Below are 6,511 nucleotides of genomic sequence, written 5' to 3'. Positions count from 1 at the left end.
AGAGCCTCAGTAAGCTGACATAGAGGGTTTCAACTTGACGCAGAGGGTTTCAGGCTGACACAGAGGTCAGTAGGGCCTACGCTGGGTTCAGAAGAAGTGTTGGAAAATTTGTCTATCTGTGGGTAAGCCAGTTTGGCACCCTGTTGTACTAGAAAATTGCTGAATAATAAAATCCTCCCTTGCTGCACCGATTTTCCCACATTGGGTTTTTCCGGGGACATTAGTCCAAAATAACTGTGTCAATGTGTTGATTCTTGTGCATATGTTTGTCTCTGTATTATGGTGTGATATGTGCAGCAGTATTTATTTTAATGTTTGTTGAAGTAATTTCATGAATAACTTATGGTGAAATAAGTAGGAAAAGTAAATCAGTTGTTGCAGTGATAGAATTTTCACAGTTAGTTTCACTTGCATGCTCATCCTACACTCACTCTCCATTTAGTCTTCACATATGTTTGTTTTCTCATTTTATGTCTTATGATTGTTGTTAGTTTACTTTTCCTTCCTTATTTTTGTCAGGTATTTTCTCTCATGTTTTGTTTAATAAGACTTTGCATGAAAATTGCTCTCGCTTGGCTCAAAAGACAATATGGAAAAACTTGAAAAGGGAAATTGTGATGATGAACAATGCTTGGCTTATCTGTTATCTTCATCTCTATTTGGGTTTACATATATTTAAATTCGATGATGTCTAAATAGAAAATATGATTTGTTCCAAACAGAAAGACTTTGATCAAACTATGAAGCTTGTATCTTTATTAGAATCCTCATTCTAGCTTAGCCCTATATTGAATGGTGTTTCGACATGTCAACCCAACCAAGTAGAGAAGGGAAAGGAGAAAAACCATAAAACAACCATATAATTTCAGTTATCTTTCAAAACCATTCAACAAGGAACAACCTCTCGAGCTCTCAATAAGTCAAGATCCCTCTTCCACCCATACTATAAATATTCAATAAATTATTCAATCATATCTTTTATAAAATAACACAAAGGGTTTAGAAGAGAAAGGCTTCTTGCGCAGAGATGTGAAGCAAGCAACTTCGTCGGGGTACTATCTCCGCCTACTAGCAGTGAAGCAATGCTAGTGTTTCCTTAAGGTGACTCTGACAGGGTACTATTCAGGCTCGCTTGTTGTAGAGCAACATCGAGGAATGTGCTTAAAAGCTCAATATACTTACTATGCTTCCCCCTTATCGTAAAGGTTGAGGTATGACTAGTTTTATGTTGATGTGTTTGAAGTTGAGCAAGGAATAGAGGGGACTATATCTCTAATTAGGACAAGTAGCAAAGTTGGGGTAATCTATATGGCAAATCAATACTTCTTGAAAGACTGAGACCTTGCACTTAAGGATAAAACCTGAACAGAGAAGTTGGAGTTCTACCAGTGTGTCGCAAAGTGTTAATGTTGCGATCAACACCCTCCAAAACTTTACCTACACGTGAATTTGGGAGCCTACTGAGGATCTAACAATATTGCATTCCATAGTCGCTTCATAATTAATTAATGTTATCATAAGTGTTTAAGTCTTCTTCTCGATTTCTAAGTGTTGAATTCACTTGCTCAAACATGCTCAGTCTGTAATGAGTTCATGATCTCATTCCTTTACATAATCTTGGATGGGAATAACACAATCCATCAAGATAATGCATGTGTAATGTTCAACCTATGTCGATAGTCAGTGCACATTTTCATTGACAATCTCTCACTTTTGGTTGATATTGTACTTCTATATCAGTGAGCTTTTCCAATTGTCGCTTTTGTGCACCTTTACTTTCGCAAGTGTCCCTTTCATGTTTATGACTATCAATTTTGCTTGTTTTCACTTTAACAAGTATTGTCTTATGTTACTTTCACTCTAACATGTGTCTCTTTCAATGTCGTTCACATTTTCAAGTTTCGTTTGCACTTTTCTCTCACTGTCGCAAGTGTCGTCTCCCGGGCATGGGAAGTGTCACACGATGTAAAAGTAAAGTTATGGTTCATTTCCAGAGGAAAATTTGGTACCTATGGGTCCTATTTACAATGTAGACATGTACTAGATCCATTCCTAAAGTTTTATGCATTGTCATACTAGTGTCGTCACTATTGTCGCAAAATATATCTTAAGTGTCACACCTAGTTGAAGGGAGTCAATTGTACATTCTTAAAAGGTAGTTTTGATGCATTCTCCTACACTATTATGTCTTATTCATCATAAGGAAATACATTAGAAATATTCCCCAAGTATTGAGCATTGTCATACAAGTGTTGTCGCAAAGTGTACCCTAAGTGTCACACTTGGAGGAGGTTGTTGTATTATCATCGCATTGAGGGGATCATGTTGTTCTTGTGTACTGAGTGTTCAATGTTGTGTCATCAATTGTTTTGAGTGTGTGTGATCATTCATAATTAAATCTTTGTCTCATTTCAACCTCTTTGATCCCACACTTAGCCAAATATTGAAAGCCTTTTTCTTGACCAACTTGACCCAACTCAACCTCCTTAAAATGAGCATTGCGTAGTAGCAAGGCTCAAGCTTCCCCCTTGCCTCCTGGAATTATGCAATGTGCAGTTCTTGCCTCCAGGGATTGTGCATTGTGTAGTCACAATACTCAAGGATTACCTCCCTTCCCTCAGAAACTTCACAATCCTGCCTCCTAGCTAGTATCTTTCTCTGCATTGTGCAGTCTAAATCATCAAGTTTCCTCCCTAAATCCTTGAATTGCACAACTACGCAATCCATTGACCAGTCTCCCTCCATAATTGTGCATTGTGTGGTTTCAGGGCTCAACCTTTCCCTTTTGACCTCCACAATTACGTAGTTTATCCTTCCATTTAGTCTTCTTCTGCACATTTCGTAATGGCACACCTCAAGTTCTCTCCCTTCCTCCCTGAGTTGCGCAATCCCTAGGCCTCTCTCTCTCCTGAATTATACATTGTGCAGTCTTAAGGCTCAAGCCTGCCTCACTAAGCTCCCAAACTGCGCAGTCTTCCTGCCCAGGCTTTCAGAACTACACATTGCGTAATCCCAAGCCTTAGTCCCTCACTCCTGGCCTATGGAACTGTGCACTGTGCAATCCCTAAGCTTTTCTCCTGGTCCAACACCTAGTTCCAGGTCAACTAGTGGTTTTCATGAAGCAAGTTAGAATAAGAGATTTTTGGACTAATATCATCTTGTCATGAGTGGATTTCACTTGTAGGTATTATATCTTGAGCTGACAAGATGATGCTTGGAGAGGAAGATAAGGACACTATGTTGAAAGACACTTATGAAGTTGAACCATGAATAAGTCATCGAGCAAGAAGATGAAGAGACACTAGATTCCGACAAAAAATTAGGATCACATGAAGACTCCATATCAATCAACCCCTTAGAGGATGAATACAAAGCACATGCAAGACCCATCATGAAGATGCAAAGAAATTAGCAAAAGGAATAGCTTGGCAATGCCACATCATCACGAAGTTTCATGTCATCATTGTCAAGATTCATCTCAAGATTTACATGTGTCGTAGTGTCTTGTCACATATTTTTTGGAATGTCATTATGTAATTCTCCAAAAAGAGAAAATGTAAAATATGTGGAAGACAAGGGTCCCACATGGAATATGAAGAGTCACTATTAAGTTCTAAAGTCATATAGATGTTCAAAGGTAATGTACGAATTCGAAAAGTCATTGTAGAAGGTCAAGAGTCACATGGGAGGTGAAGAGTCACCTCTTTTGTTATAAAAACACCCTCATAACTCAAACAAAATGACTTTTGGGGACTTGAACTTTCACCTTGGCTTCTTTAGCATTGGTATAGGAGAGAAGATCTTTCTTTGAAGAAGTAAGTGGTGACTTAATGTTCCACTATTGGGGCTAGTGTGGCACTTCCACTTAATATATGAAGCTCAATGAACCAACACATTTTCATGCATGTATCATGAATATCATAGGACTATTCTTTAGATGTTTGCGATACACGTTCCGTTCATATGTACTAAGGAAATTGAATTATTTCAGTGGCTTTGGTACTGATCTTGTTGAAGGTGTGTTGTATTTGGTTTTATGATTATGGTTGTCTTGTGAACTACTTTGGAGACTAACTTGCGATCCTCTTATGCTCTTGTGTGTATATTTTAGGATGATACTATTACTTTTCTTCTAGAGGATCACTCTCTTTCTCCATGTTATGAAAGTACCTTGTTTACATCGCAATTGTATGCCTCATAGTCTCAACTTACTTGCTTGTTGGGGCTCCTACTCCAAATGGTGTGAGGTCTATTTGGGACTTCACATTGGGGAGACCCCCTTGGTTGACAGATTTCCAGCAGGGTCAACACCACGTTGTCTTGCCTCTTCCCCTGTCATTATATTATTGTCAATGTAACAATCTCTATCATTCAAACCCTTTAATGTCTTGACACATACAACATCATGTCAACAAAATCCACTCAATAGCACATCGACAATTCACCCAACAATTATCATTAAGTTGTCAAACCCTGACAACAAACCTCAACATCACTCTGACAAACTCACTAGCATAACAAACTTCTCAATACATCAATAGCACTCTCAACATGTTACAAACTCGGCTTATACAATGAGCAACATCAACATATGAATTGATATATTGACAACATAATCTCACTCAACCAACAAACTAGCACCATTTATTATATAGGGTATCGACAACAATACAAAACACATAACATCAACATACGAATATCAAATCGTGCAGACATGACTAGCACTCATACACAATAGCAACCTATCAAGTTCCTTTCACTCAATATACTTTGATCTCCATAATGCACTCCAACTACTTCAATCCAATGTTAGAAGCATTGTGCCTACAACAAATCTCTATTCTCTATAGTAGCAACAACCATACACAACATACTCCAAAACATTGATCCACACACAATTATTTAGATCATATTCCTTCCATACGTAGATAACCATTACACTGCAATTATAGAGTTCACCATTACACTTGTATTATCATATAGGCTTCCATTAACCCTGCAAATCACACTGTCAGTTATAGTAATAAGATTAACCTAGTGGACAATCGTATCCTTATTTTTTGTGTTGAGGGAACCTAACATATTCATTTCTGGGATTCTCCATGTGCAGGCACAATGATGGTTCTAGCTTCTACTAATGTCTTTTGTGAGATGAAATTCATGAGGTCTTACATTTGACTATAGTCTCACACAAGAAAATGGGATTCAAACCTTTGATAATGATATCAACCTTCTTCACGCACATAATCGATTTAAAAATTCATGGTAATATTAGCAAGTAATTATGTAATTTCTCTTCTCACCATAACTTGATATGGATTTGTCCAAAACATAGGCTGCATTCAACAATTACAGGCACCAACTCACGTTTATGACCCATGCTTAGTGCACTAATCTCTCACTAGGTTGCATGACCATATGTTGGACTCCTCTTAGCCACATGCGCACTCATCTATTTATGCATTAAACAACGATCAGGTGAACACTATCACATGCCTACTCAATGTTGGCTTAATCAACGTTGACTCGATCAAAGCATTGCACCACCACCCCTATGCTAAATGAATGCTAAATTAATCGAGCATTCAACATTTTTCATGTGGGTGGCCATACTCTATCATTTTTATGTATTCTTCACTCGATCCATTGTTACTTTCTCCATGTGCAGGTTTATTCAATTGCATAGGAAGCATAGGATCGATCAGAACTCAGTCTCGACCATTTTCTAGGCATGATCGGTTCTTCAAACAAAACACTCAAATTGCATCACATTCTCTACCATTGACTACTCCCTCCTCAAGCTGCCAACAATCTTAGACTTTACACATATTGTTGGATATGATAACGCATAGGTGCCCATTCATTTTTGTGCTACGACTGTGCTCCAATGTTATCCAATGCACACACACAATCAATATTCTAGATATCACAACTAGATAAAAAAGATTATTTTATTGCTTCATATATGACTTCAGATCCAGTCGAACTGCTTCCTCAGAAAATTCTTAAATGACCTCAGAAACACAACCCTATACTAGAACACACACCAATATAGATCAAACCACAGATAATCAGCATATATTCGCTTAGATTGATGATCTTAAGGTTCACAATTGACTCCTTTTATAAATTCCATGAGGAGCTTTAGTGGGGGGTCAAACTATCAATTAGATTTGACTTTAATTTAAAATGCCCTCAATAAATGAGGTCGACCTTATATTCCTTATGAAACTAACTTACGACAACAATATTTATTCTTTTTGGGCCAACATGGACCTCATTTTGGACCTCTTTTGAGCATCATAGTTTTGTTGAGGAGCAAAGTCATAATTAATTGGGTGAAGGCACATCATTATGATTTGTGTTATTAATATTTGCTATATTTAGGGAAATTGCCCATGCATTGGGGCGCACTATCTTCAAATGAGCATATCTCTTCAACCGTGAGGAGTTACATCGTGTACCACATATGGACGAAAAGGGCTCGACAAGAGCTATCCAACCATCATAC

The sequence above is a fragment of the Pinus tabuliformis genome, chromosome 6 (genome assembly GCF_031772625.1).
Source record: "Pinus tabuliformis cultivar Carrire ecotype Pingquan chromosome 6, CPIR1, whole genome shotgun sequence".
Taxonomy (NCBI): domain Eukaryota; kingdom Viridiplantae; phylum Streptophyta; class Pinopsida; order Pinales; family Pinaceae; genus Pinus; species Pinus tabuliformis.
Note: the sequence above shows the minus strand (reverse complement) of the source record.